Source organism: Scylla paramamosain, chromosome 3, assembly GCF_035594125.1.
Source record: "Scylla paramamosain isolate STU-SP2022 chromosome 3, ASM3559412v1, whole genome shotgun sequence".
Taxonomy (NCBI): Eukaryota; Metazoa; Arthropoda; class Malacostraca; order Decapoda; family Portunidae; genus Scylla; species Scylla paramamosain.
This window is the reverse complement of record NC_087153.1, coordinates 34,569,531-34,584,145: the sequence shown is the minus strand read 5'-3', so window position 1 is coordinate 34,584,145 and position 14,615 is coordinate 34,569,531. Positions and strand designations below refer to the sequence as shown.

Genomic DNA, 14,615 nt, shown 5'->3' with positions numbered 1-14,615 from the left:
AGGTTTTTTCCTCCTCCGCATCCTTCTTTTCTTCCTCAGCATCATTGCAATTCTTCTCATTATCTTATCTTCCTTCACTCTTGTTCCTGATTTGTGTGCATTGCAACTACTTAGTGCAAACATATTATATCTCCTCTGCTTCTCTTTCCATTACCTAAGCATCTTCATTATTTTTAATTTATCTTTCTGTATATCTTGCCAAGCTGCTCCGCCTCTTACTGGTAAAGCCCGCAGTGGTGCTGTTGTCGTGAAGAGGATAAAGAAGAAACAACAAGTGGCTCAAGATCTTAATTTATTATTTCTAAGAATAGTCTGACAAACACCGCTGCTGTATAATTGTCCTTGTCTCCTGATTCCATTGTTTAATATTTTTTTTATACCCATTAATATTCCCGTCGCTTTTATTCTCATATTCTCATTTCTTCCTTCACTTTGTCCCTGTCCTTATCTTTGTGTCTGTCCGTCTGTCCGTCTGTCTGTCTGTCGGTCTGTTTGTTTGGTCTAAGTAAGGTCGGCCAGTATGTCGCCTCACCACACTCTTCACATCAACACCCTCCACAACTGAATACTCCGGACGGGGATCTAAACAGGTGGAATACGCGGTCTCACAATTCACGCCCGCCCTTCCTGTCTCCCCAGCCTGCAGCGCCCTCGTGTAGGCGTCCTCATCACTAGTGAAGGCCTTCTGGCTACCACACTGGTGATGAGGGAAGGACGTGGAGTTGGTCAAGAACGCCCCAGGAACACCCCAAGTCGTTCCCTCCGAGGCTAAGGCACGGTTGGTTTTCGCAGACAGTCCTGCTCGAAGCAGGCAGGAGGAAGCAGGCCGTCGGCGGCGTCCACGGCACTGTGCTGCGTTGGGAGGAGGAAGGGGAGGTGAGTAGGGGAAGGAGAGACGGAGGAAGGAGCGGAGATTATCTGGGGTAAGGAGACCGGGGTGGAGGAAATGGTGAAGAGGAGGGAAGGATAGGGGAGAAAGACACACACGGGCGATAAGATGGGGAAGGGTGGTGACTGGAGAGATGGAAGAAGAGATGGAGAATGTGGAAGTTAAGAGAGAGAGAGAGAGAGAGAGAGAGAGAGAGAGAGAGAGAGAGAGAGAGAGTGAGAGAGAGAGAGAGAGAGAGAGAGAGAGAGAGATTAGGGCAGATGAACTCACGAATTAGGCCTTAAACACAATTACTGTAGCCTAAAAAAATAGTGGGGCGTGGCAGCAGGGACCCACCAGCAGGGGCAGCAGGAGGACGGGGAGGGAGCCGAGCGGGTGGTGGTTTTCTGCGCCGCCACGAAACAAGGCCCCCACCAAGGAGTTTCTGAAGACGCCTTTGTCAGCCACACTTCTGCCTCCGCCGCATAGCAGGCATCGTAACCATGTTCTCAATGATGTCCTGGGGGAAGATGATGCATGGCAGTTATATGTGTGTGTTGTGTGTGTGTCTGTGTGTGTGTGTGTGTGTGTGTGATCTCGATTTGTTTATTCTCTTTACTTTTGTTTTCTCATCGTCTTTACAACAGTTCATGATATGCTCACCCACTCGTCACGTAAACATAAACGAATAAAAGTTTAAATAGAACCAAATCGTAATCTTTCCCAGCAGATTCAACAAAATAATAATCACTGGCAAGACTGAACTACCCCAACTACTTTTTTTTCATTTTCCTTTACATTCAGAAAGCGAAACGTCGGTTACCCGCTAGTTATATCCCCCCCCTACTCCACTTGTTATAATCATGTTTCCTTATATTTCTGAATTTTCTTGACTGGTTATCGACTCATACGTGAAATCAGTCACGTAGCGGAAGAACCTTAACCTCTTTGCCAATCGCTCTTTCATAAGCACACAGATAATGACGACAAAACAAATATTAGTATCTTTTTCTCACAGGATGACGTAACACTGTCCTCAACCAATGAAAAACCGAGATGCGGGGCACGTGACAAACCCTACGTAGATAGCTGGCCCAATGGGAGGACGACATCCTTCCTTCCAACGTTGAGGGGCACACTAGTTACCTCCGAGGTATTCACGGTGTGCGGGTGTTGTGTGTCGCGTTGGGCCTCGAGTGATTTCGCGTGTGTTGTGTTGTGCTGTGTTCGCAGTGTTGCGTCGTGAGAGGAAGACTGGAGGTGGACTAAGAGAGAGAAGATTGAGGAGGAGAAGGTTGTCTATTGAAATAATTTGTACTAAGTTTCTCTCTCTCTCTCTCTCTCTCTCTCTCTCTCTGTATTACTATTTTCGTCACCATCTCTACATATCCTTCCGCCTTCTCTATTCACCTCCTCCTCCTCCTCCTCTATCCTCCGCCTCCGCCTCCGCCACAGTGACACAGGAAGGTGAGATGGTTGAATTGTTACTCTGTTCACATGATGATTACATTCGTTAGTTCACACGCCAACCACACCTGTCCTTCACACCACCACAACCACCACCACACCTGTAATTCACACACTACACGCGACTACAATTGTCATTCACCGCCACCACCACCACCACCATCACATCTGCCATTCACACCCCCACTACCACCACCACCACCAACAACAACAACAATTCATTCTTTATTCCTAATGATCAACTTGAATGTTGTGATTATTATTGCCTTCTAGTATTTATGAATATGATAAAACGCTCTAATTGCCAGATCAAAGTGAAGCACAGTAAAAGAATGTATATATAAATCACTGGGTCGCGAATATACGTATGGCAACAGTCAGCGGTTAGCTTTGAAACTCACGAAGGCTTGCACGGCTTGCTTGGTTCAGCTTACAGGGAACGCTATTTTTTTTCCGTTTTCAGTTTATATATATAAGAAAAACCGGATAGAAAAAAAAGTGAGAAAATTACGTTGATTTTATGTGGATTGAGGTTTACGAAACAAACACATCATTTACGTAAGGTTAGAGGATAGAAACCAAAAGATGGTGATAGATTATATGGTGTTCATGTTCCTTCATATCATTAGTTCCTTACTGAGCTACATTACACAATTGTCATCAGTCAGCCAATGAGCAGATTCTCGAAAAAAAAAAAAAAAAAACATTAGGCCAATCAATAGTTTCTCGCTCCCCCTCCCTCCCCGACTAAAAAAAAAAAAAAAAAAAAAAAAAAATCCACGCTCATTCGTTTTCCGTTTAGTCTCAGGTTTTCAGCAGGCCACATTGTGCGGGGGTTCAGTGAGGCGGCAGCACATAGGCGGGCAGCGCGACCCTCTTGTTTGCGTCATGGACAGGCGGGTGGGCGGCGGCCAACACCAACAAAACATTAGCGGTCTTTGTATAGATGCATCGGCCGCGGGGTCAGAGCGAACTGTTTTGCTTTGTGTTTTTTTTTTTTTTTATGAAGTGTTTTTGTTACGTGGGAAAACATGCACTCGACAGGAGGAGGAGCAGAAAGAGGGGAGAGAGGGAGGGGGAGGGGGAGGGGGAGATTACGGTGATGAAGTATTGTTTGGTAACATCACAACAAACGTACATTTGTCTATTAGCGTTATTTCACCTCGATATTGTGTTTTGTGAGTTCAGCATAATTATTTGGTTTTAGATTTTTTTTTTTTTATCTATTTAGCAGGATTATTTTATCTTAGCCATGTTGTTTTTGTGCCTTGCAGGATTACTCGAGCAGTGCATCTTTTTCTGCTTTCGTTTGTCTTCTTGGTTATTTTTAGTTCTGCAATGTATTTTTTTTTCTCTATACGTCTAGCAGGGTAACTTTTCTTCAGTATTACGTTCTTCTCAGCAGCAAGACTTATTTTACTTCAGCAATATAATTTTTTGGCTGTAGTATATTCTTTTTTTGTGCCTAGGAGGATTATCTTGACTGCGGCAGTATTTTCATTCCAATCCCTCGAGAAAACAGAAGTGCGACTAAGCAATTTATTAATGCAAAGACGACTGCTGAGAAATAAACGCTCCAAGTGTTCGCGTAGTAATGAATGAGAGGCTTTCCATTCACAAATACGAGGCAACGCGATAAATAGCGAATAGAAAAAAAAAATACTTGTGATAGCAGCTGAAGACGCTTTTGCTGAATAATTTGCCATACTCGACTATAAAACCACAAACACACACACACACACACACACACACCATTCCAAACATCCGGCTACCCACATATGCACACTATCTCATCTACACCACCCACCCACTCACACACGCAGGTACACTATTCACCCACCCACACACACTATTCCACACACCTCCACACACCATCCCACACACCCACACACGCATACCCTCATCCACTCACTCACCCTTAGCAGCTCGATGAGACCCAGAAGACCAATCAATCCAAGGGCGGAGTTACATTCGATCTCCTTTCCGTACCTGGAGTTGTGGGTAGTATTTATAACAGTAGTAGTAGTAGTAGTAGTAGTAGCAGAAAAATAGAAGAGGAAAGAGTAGGGTAAAAATTATGAGGCTTACACAGGAGGATACATTGAATAAACAACAACAGTTCCATTATTTACGAGGTTGTTGGGGACGTACTCTTAAAGTGAGTGAGAGAGAGAGAGAGAGAGAGAGAGAGAGAGAGAGAGAGAGAGAGAGAGAGAGAGAGAGAGAGAGAGGGGTTCATGGATTTGGTAAGGACTTCTAAAATGGGTCACCATGAAAAGGAGCGTCAGTCAAGGGGCCGTGAAGGGAGGGAGGGAAGGAGTGTCTCATGGCCACTCACCGCGACCTCTTCTCATTGCACGAGATTGAATTTGAAAGCAATTGACGGGATTAAAAACGGAAAAATTTGTAGAATAATGTGAGGTCGTAGGAATATATTGCATGACGCTAACGATAATAACTTGTGAGGTCTCCTGTTAACATGAAATAAGGCGTTAAAAGGGAAAGACAAAGTGATAAATCTACAGAATACTAATGGAATATCACTGGAATAAAAAGTTTGTTATAAGTTTTAATGGTGATAGTGGATAAATTATTAGAACCAAAAACTTGTGTGAAATCAATGAAAATTCAATGAAGTATGAGGCCATTACATAAGAACATAAGAAATAAGGGAAGCTGCAAGAAGCGACCAGGCTTACACGTGGCAGTCCCTGTATGAAACACTCCTACCTATTTCCATCTGTTATCCCCATCCATAAACTTGTCTAATCTTCTCTTAAAGCTCTCTAGTGTCCTAGCACTAACTACATGATTACTGAGTCCGTTCCACTCATCTACCACTCTATTCGAGAACCAATTTTTTCCTATCTCCTTCCTAAACCTAAATTTTTCAAGCTTGAACCCGTTATTTCTTGTTCTACCCTGGTTGCTGATCCTAAGAATTTTGCTTACATCTCCCTTGTTATAACCCTTATACCACTTAAAGACTTCTATCAGGTCCCCTCTTAACCTACGTCTCTCTAGAGAATGTAAATTTAACCGCTTCAACCTCGCTTCGTAAGGAATACTCCTCATCCCCTGTATCCTTTTAATCATTCTCCTCTGTACTGATTCTAAAAGACCTATATCTTTCCTGTAATGTGGGGACCAGAACTGCACAGCGTAGTCTAGATGAGGTCTGACCAGCGCCAAGTATAACTTTAATATTACTTCCGGCCTTCTACTTTTAACACTCCTAAAAATGAATCCTAGTACCCTATTTGCCTTGTTTCTGGCTTCTATGCATTGTTTCCCTAGACGGAGTTCAGAGCTAACTATAACTCCTAAATCTTTCTCGTACCCTGTACCTACCAGAGTTTGGGTGTTTAATGTGTACCTATTGTGTGGGTTTCCTCTACCTACGCTAAGCACTTTGCATTTATTGATATTAAATTGCATTTGCCATCTATCCGTCCATTCATTCATTCTATCTAAGTCTGTCTGCAAGGCGATGGCATCCGCTTCTGACCTAATTAATCTACCTATCTTTGTGTCATCCGCAAATTTACTAACATCGCTACTAATTCCACTATCCAAGTCATTGATATATATTAGAAATAATAATGGCCCTAATACTGATCCCTGTGGCACCCCACTAATGACATGACCCCACTCGGATTTCGAGCCGTTTATTAGCACTCTCTGTCGCCTGTTACCAAGCCATGACCCTATCCAACCTAACACCTTCCCATCTATCCCATGCGCCCTAACCTTTCTCAGGAGCCTTTGATGGGGCACCTTGTCGAATGCTTTACTAAAGTCCAGATATAAGATATCATAACTATCACCATTATCTACTGCCTCGTACACCTTACTGAATATATAAAAGAAAACTAATACATAATAATACAAGTGAGTAAGGTTTTAGAGGATGAATGGAAAGTGAGCAAAAAGTAATGAATGATGTTAAGAAAGAGGTCAATGCGAAGTCGTGGAAATAAAGCGTAAAACAAAGAAATTTCAAATAAGCTCTTAATTAGAAAAAAAAAGAAAGAAAGAGAAAAGCATGAATAATATGTGATGGAAAAGAGAGCACTATTTTTTAACACACTTCCTTTGACTTGATATATTGTGTAGAATGATGCGACTAAAAACAATAATAAAAAAAAGAAACAGCATTATGTTAGAATTCCCTTCCCCACTGTATCTTTAAGTATTTTTTTTTTCTTTCACGTTCTATTTTTTCTTCGTGTGTATAAGGTGTTCAGTGAGCGAATAATTACACACAGGTAACAGCGTGGTCTTAATGAAGCAGGTGATTAACTTGGCCCTGAGCGTGTTGATAATGAAGATAAAAAGGCAGGAGGCGAGAGAGAGAGAGAGAGAGAGAGAGAGAGAGAGAGAGAGAGAGAGAGAGAGAGAGAGAGAGAGAGAGAGAGAGAGAGAGAGAGAGTAAAAACAGACTGGTGTTCATGGAAAATTTGATTGTTACTTTATTTTTTACACTTTTATTTATTTTTTTCTAGTGTTAGTGCGTGGAGGGGTGCGTGCGTGGACATACAGACAGACAGGCAGACAGACAGACAAAGGAAAGATACCAACTGAACCTTGATCACGTAAACTATGCAGCAATACGCACTTCATGATTCAACACCTGACTGGCCAACATATCGCACGGTGCACGGGCTGCTTTGGGGGGAAGGTAACTGAATTGAACATAATACAGTAACACTCACCCGCCGCCGTGTGACTGCCCGTAGCCACTGGCAGACGCGAAGCTCCCGAATAGTCCTGCAGGAGAAGGAGGGGGAGGTGGAGGAGAGGCGGAAGGTTGCGTTATGATAGTGGGGGAGGAGGAGAGGGATAAAGAGAAGGGAGGAATTAAATTAAATAATTGCGAATTAAGGTGCCAGGTTGTTTTAGAAAATTGAACACACACACACACACACACACACACACACACACACACACACACACACACACACACACACACACACACACACACACACACACACACACACACACACACACACACACACACACACACACAGAGAGAGAGAGAGAGAGAGAGAGAGAGAGAGAGAGAGAGAGAGAGAGAGAGAGAGAGAGAGAGAGAGAGAGAGAGAGAGAGAGAGAGAGAGAGAGATGGGGGAAAGAAACAAATGGTTTAATTTCAAGTAAACATTAAGGATTTTTTCTCTCTCTCTCTCTCTCTCTCTCTCTCTCTCTCTCTCTCTCTCTCTCTCTCTCTCTCTCTCTCTCTCTCTCTCTCTCTCTTCGTTCCAGTGGCTGCATGACCACGCAACGTAAACAATAGAGCTGAGAGAGAGAGAGAGAGAGAGAGAGAGAGAGAGAGAGAGAGAGAGAGAGAGAGAGAGAGAGAGAGAGAGAGAGAGAGAGAGAGAGAGAGAGAGAGAGACCATCACCACCACCACCAACACACCACCACTACCTACACCTCCCACCCACAGATGCACGTACACTTCAGTAATACCAGTGGCTCCAAATAACACTGCATAGTTGTACACTGCACGTATGACACCACGGGAATGTTGCGTGCTATTTGTGTTGCTGTAACGGGAAAACACCACTCAAAACAACAACAACACTACCATCACTTCTACCAGCAACCACCACCACCACCACCACTACAACAACATTTATTACTACTACTACTACTACTACTACTATTACTGCTGCTATTACTACTACTACTATTACTACTACAACTACTACTACTGTTACTGCTACTACTACTACTACTACTACTACTACTACTACTACTACTACTACTACTACTACTACATTAACACTACCACCATCACCAACACTATATCAACACATTAGTACAAGAGCGACTAAGCACCATTGTAACACTAACAACGTTTAACATCATCGAACTACAGTACATGAAAGCAGTAATTAGCGTGACAGTAGCAATCAGCACCTCATATACAAACAGCTGAGCCTCTTGTAATTCGTATGTAACAGTAAGGCACAACAGTAATCCGTGTAACGCCTAACACTGCAGCTCGTCTTGTGCTACGTGACACGCATGGCCGTTACAGTACAGTTGGTCTTATATAACTGTATAAGTTTAGTGACACACCTTCCATGTCTATATCACGTGCAGTAGAATGAGCTGACGCTGCCTGATCTAGTGACGCGCATGCAGTAACGCTTCCCATTATAATGCAGTTGGTCCTATATAACTGTATAAATTCAATGACACATCTTCCATGTCTGTATGACGTGCAGTAGAATTAGTTATCTACAGTGTATGTATATATATATATATATATATATATATATATATATATATATATATATATATATATATATATATATATATATATATATATATATATATATATATATATATATATATATATATATCGGAAAAAGAAGAAAACGTATTGAACATATCAGTGCAATTGATTCCCTATAACAATTTATCATTACAGTCACATACTGTTTGCTGTAGTAGAATTAATTATTTTAAGTTTACACGTATAACTGTTTGTCTGTCCATCTATAAAAAGGTCAGTGAATGGTTGAACATAGCTAGTTCCCACCAACACTACAGTTACATGACATCACAGTGGCAATACAACCCGCAGTAGAAAGAACTCCAGCGTATAGGAATGTTTGCCGCTTTTAGAATAATTTGGTGGATCCACAAGTACTTCTTCCTTATGTTTGCCTCTCAGCCACTTCCACCTACAACACACATCCCACGCAGCACCGGGAGCAATTACTTCAAGCGCGGGGGAGGATAATGAAAGAATCTAAACGGACGACCCCTGCACGACACGCATTATTGACCAAATAATGTTTTTATTTTCTCTAATATTTGAATTTCCTTGCTTATTTATACCGCCCACTGCCCCAGGGTTCTTACTCGTATTAATTAATCATGTCCAGGAAGTCACGGAGATGAGCGTGAATTAATTAGTATGCTGCTGCGAAAGGCACTCGATTCTTTGAGTTCCTAGAGAGGCGTCCTAGAGAGGCGCCATGCACATATAATTAATAATAACTCACGGAAACAGAGAGATTGCTGTGCTTTGATCCGAAAACCATGAATGTCAGCAACTCTTACACTCTGATTTCAATAATTCACACTACATCGTTGAATAAAACTATATCAATAAAAAAAAAAAAGATACTGATGAATGTCACGTATCAGTAAAAATAGTTGACAAATTGCTGTATTTACATTCCAAAATCACGCTATAATATACTAAATTCACACCATAACACCGTATAAAACCTTACACACAAATAAAGAAGTAAGGAATGCTAAAAAAATAAATTTCTTGGGATACATACCGCTCATTTTTCCTTCCTCTATCGTAAGAAGAAAGAAAACGCGCCTTATTATAACTTCTGAGCGCTCGTCGTCGTCGCCTGCGCCTCAAGTAGTCAGCGTCCGCCGCCTTCTGCTCGCCACTGAGGTGCGGTGTGGCCGAGACCGATGAGGCGGGAGGCAGCGGGGCGGGGCGGAGCGAGCCAGGTTGGGTAGGACCGCTGAGAAGGCTTGTTAAGATGCCTGAGCCGCTCAACAGATGGCGGGGTACGAGTAAACTTGCCTGAGACTATGGCAGGAACGATGAGGAGGTAGAGAAAAAAAAGAAGAGGAGGAGGAGGAGACAAGAAGAAGAGGAGGAGGAGGAGGAAGAGGAAGAGACAAAAGAAAGAAGAAAGGAAATGAAAAAAAAGGAAGAGTAGGAAAATAATAAATGAAAAAGGACTAAGGACGAGATTCGTGTATGGTAAGATGAATAACAGAAGGAGGCGGAACGGTAAACCTGCCTGACTCGCTGCTAAGGTGTTTGCTCAATTAATCATGTTGTCTATGATACGCCAGGGATTTAAATACTTGTGAAAACATAAAATACGCGCATGACATGTTTAAATGTGGGTGAGAAAATGCGATTAAGATTATGCATATGATAATGAAGTAATGTTGACAGGAGAACACGGCGGAGGCTAAAACTAATGAATTAAGATGCTGTAAGTATAAAGGGAGAGAGCTACTGGTGGTGGTGATGGTGGTAAAGGTCTTGGTGGTTGTTGTTGTTGTGGTCTTGGTGGTGGTCTTGCTTGTTGTTGTGGTTTGTGGTTGTGGTCGTGATGGTGGTGGTCTTGGTCGTGGTGGTGGCGGTGGTTGAGGAGTGAGGCATGACCCGCCCTGCCGCAGGTCATAACAGGATCACTAGGATAGCCTGGAGAGGACCACGCGCTCCACTTTGCGCTCCACTGACCCTCATGTGCATGTGTGTGTGTGTGTGATCCTTCTCTCCCCATCTTTCTCTCATACAAAAATCACATATCACATTCAAGAGAGAGAGAGAGAGAGAGAGAGAGCAGCAAACAACACTACTCCATACACCGCTACAGCAGATCACGATTGTCACGTCTCCCTCACATAGCGCTCGCGGCAGATAAGCAGAGCACAAAACACGCGCCACAGTTACCACCAGAGCTCAAAGGGCCCGAGTGGTGGGGGGAGGCTGCGCTGGAGGACCGAACGACAAACACACTAACGACTCACTCTAGAGGAACAGTTATTTAGCCAATGACAACCATAAGATCAGTGGATGGAACGAGAAAATACTTGAGATATCGACCAAGTGATAGTGGTAGGTGGTGGTAGAGGAGGAAGGAAGGCGAATAGGGATGGGGAGGACCAAGCAGTGGCAGTGATGGTGGCAGAGGAGGACGGAATGGGAATAAAGATACTGAGGAATAAACAAGGAGGTGAGGGAAAGAAGTGTACACGTGTAAAAAAAAGGAAGAAGAATACAGATGGGGAGGAATAAACAGGGAGGTGATGGAAAGGAGCGAAGTGAAGGAAGGAAGGAGGAGACAAGAAAGACGAAGTAAGAGAGCTAGGGAAAGAGATACGAGGAAATAATGTGATGTTTGTATGGAGAGAGAGAGAGAGAGAGAGAGAGAGAGAGAGAGAGAGAGAGAGAGAGAGAGAGAGAGAGAGAGAGAGAGAGAGAGAGAGAGAGAGAGAGAGAGAGAGAGAGTTGAAGTGTAAAGGATGAAGATGGGAGAGGAAGAGGAGGAGCAGAAGGAGGAGGAAGTGTTTATAGAAGTAAGAGAGAATAAAAATCTGCGGGAGGAAGAGTAGGATGAAGAAGAGGAGGAGGAGGAAGGGGAGAAGGAAGAGGAGGAGGAGAAAACGGAATATCAATTAATGTTTCAAAGAATGTAAACTTGAGAGGAAGTAAGACGGATGGAAGAGAGAGAGAGAGAGAGAGAGAGAGAGAGAGAGAGAGAGAGAGAGAGAGAGAGAGAGAGAGAGAGATAATGGCGACGATAATGATAGTCGTGGTGGCGGTGGTGAACATTTACTGGCGGTAGTGGTTAGACGTAATAATAATGATAACAATGATAATAAGTAAGAAATCGTGCTTGGGTGGTGTTGGTAATTAAAGACTTAAAAAAAAATATAGTAGTGATTGATGTAGTATTTGTTGTACTTCTTGTTGCAGTGATGTAGGAAGAGAAGGGGAGGAGAAGGAAGGAAGAGAGGAAGGGAGTGTGGATGGGGCGTGGCTGAGTCCTCCCCGCACCTGCCGCCGGGATGCGAGTTGTGTTGAAGTTGTGTTATGGTAATGAGCTTTGGGTGAGGAGACTTGGCTGGCGCACGGTCCATGTGTGGAGGAGTGTTGTCTTGCGTAAAATGTTTGTCTTTCGTCTTTTTCCTCCTCCTCCTTTGGTTCTTCCTTTTCGTCTTCTCCTTCTCTTCCTCTGGTCTTCCTTCATCTCTTATATTTTCTGTCCTACTAAAGCAACGAATAACAGTTACAGCTTTTTATTCCTCTTGTTCTTGTTTTTATTGTTTTTTTTGTGGTTCTTGTTCTTGTTTTCTTTTTGTTCTTGTTCTTCTTGTTCTTGTTCTTTTAAGGTCATCATGATGATGATGATGATGATGATCATCATCATCATCATCATCATCATCGTCGTTTGCTACTACTACTACTACTACCACTGCTACTATCACCACAACTACCACTATTACCACCACTATCCCACATCAATACTACGACTAGTTACTCATTCTCAACCGAAAACAAGAATCAAGATAAGAAAAAAAAAAAAAAACAGGAAAAAAAAGAGCAAAACGAATCACACACGAGAAAAAAAAAAAAAAAAAAAAATGCATAGAAAGAGGACGACGACGAGGAGGAGGAGGAGGAGGAGGATGCGTAGTAGTATTAGTAGTAGTAATAGTAGTAGGAGGAGTAGGAGGAAGGACACGTCTCGCCCACTGTAGTAGGAGCCTCAATGGGCCAGGAGGCGTAGCGGCACCGGCCCGTTACCTCCCAAGGGTGAACAGCATACTGGGTCAGGCAGGTCGTGGCAGCATCTGAGTGAGTCTGGCCAGCTGCGTTCCCTGAGGAGGAGCAACACTAGGGAACACAAGGGAAGAACAAAGAAAAACAGAAGCACACGTGTTTTTGGCATTAGCGATAGATAGATGCGTAAGCTGCGTCTTTTCCTTAGTAAGAAATTCGTGTGGTGGTAAAGAATGGTAGAATGGATAGAAAAGGTGGGAGAAACAGATAGGAGCGACGGGAGAAGGATAAAAGCTGGAAGAGAAGGATGATACAGAAGAAACAGAAGAATACAGTATGGATAGGGAGGGAGAAAGGGAAGAAAACAAAAAAAATGGGGAACTTAGTATGGATGGGAAAGGAGAAAAAGAAGAAAAGCAAGGGATGGAGGACTTTAGAAGCGAAGAAAGGAGAGAAAATATGATAAGAACGGAGAAAAAAGGATGGAGTATAGACAGGAGAGGAAGAAAGGAGAAAGAAAGTGGAGATCGATGGTTTTGAGACGAGGAGGGTAAAAGGGAAAAGGAGGATGATAAGAAAGAAGAAACAAGAATAAGATATAAGAAGAGGTGAAGAAAAAAAAAAAAAGGAAGATGAGAAAAGTGAAAGACGAAAGCATACATAAGGAAGAGAACAATCAAGGGGAAGCGAAGGTTGAGAGGAAGAAAAAAATAAGTGGAAGACGAAAAGTAAGAAGCGAAAGATAATGAGAAAGGAGAGATATACTATAGAAAAAACGAGAACCAAGTATAAAAAGAAGAAAAATTGAAAAAAAAAAAAAGATAGAGGTATAGAGGAAGCGAGGAGAGGAGCAGGGTAAAAAGATAAGGGATAAAGATGACAAAGAAAAAAAGAGACAGAGGAAAATAAATCATAGGTAAGGAGGGAAAAAGGGAAAGTGCAGGGCGGAGAATGTGTGATGGAGGAGCTTGACAAGATTCTTAATATAGGAGATAAGTTATGGGCGATACTAGTAATAAGACAGGAGGTGAAAATGGAGGGGAGAGAGAGAGAGAGAGAGAGAGAGAGAGAGAGAGAGAGAGAGAGAGAGAGAGAGAGAGAGAGAGAGAGAGAGAGAGAGAGAGAGCATATGTACAGTCCGTAAATAAAAGGAAAATGTAGTAAATGTAAACAAAATTATAAAAAAAGGAGCAGCTGCTGAAACATGATCCACTCTCTATACTGCTCCCGTCAACTCACCCCCCCTACCCACCCACCCACCTGCCCACCTCTTCCCCTCTTCCATACCTGGTCGGATACAATAATAATCAGCTGACTGGCCTTCAGGAGGAGTGTTTTATTGAAGGGGCGTATGTTTAATCTCCAAACACTTGCAGTAGTTTGCTCTTTAACATGGGAACACGAAGAACAAACAGAAAAAGGACTCGTTAAATATACGCACTCCTTGTAATGGGATGCGGAATGCGGTTAGGAGGGTGGTGGCTGTGGTAAGAGGAGGAGGAGGGGGAAACTGAGGATAATGATTGCGGAGGCTGTGGTGGACGCGGTGGTTTTAAAAGGCATTACGAGGCAGTGAGGAAGTTGTTGGCGAGATGAAGTGGCGGTCCTTCGCGTCTTGTGGGTGAAAATGGAGAGTTTGAACTTCACGGGAAACCTTGAAGGAGAGCAGCGCGAGGTAGACAGGGAGAGAAGTAGGTACAGTATATGTGAGAGGAATAAACAAGTCCCTATTTTATGAAATGCTTTGAGTTCTCATTAATACCATTTCGAAAGGCCACAAAGATCATTAATCGGGATGTCATAAGTGTTTTCTCCGATCAATGAGGCAGACCTGCTAAATTTTATCAGTAGAATCATGAAAGCACTCTTGAAAACCACTAGACCCTGATAAAAGATGCTGAAGTACTTGGGAATGCGTTCCTTAGAGTACCAAAGATAAAGGGCAATCAAAAAGCAATACAACATTGTTATAAGAAAGAAAGAGAAAG

The 14,615-nt window shown here is 42.8% G+C and overlaps 1 long non-coding RNA gene across 1 annotated transcript; it reads right to left on the bottom strand.

Annotated features, from left to right (window-relative positions):
* Window positions 1-291: 291 nt before the first annotated feature.
* Window positions 292-9,952, bottom strand: LOC135116459 (uncharacterized). Its single transcript, XR_010276346.1, has 5 exons — window positions 9,647-9,952; window positions 7,051-7,105; window positions 4,252-4,324; window positions 1,226-1,388; window positions 292-852 (listed from the first exon to the last, which is right to left on the bottom strand). It is a non-coding gene; the product is annotated as an uncharacterized LOC135116459 (long non-coding RNA).
* Between the last annotated feature and the right edge of the window lie 4,663 nt (window positions 9,953-14,615).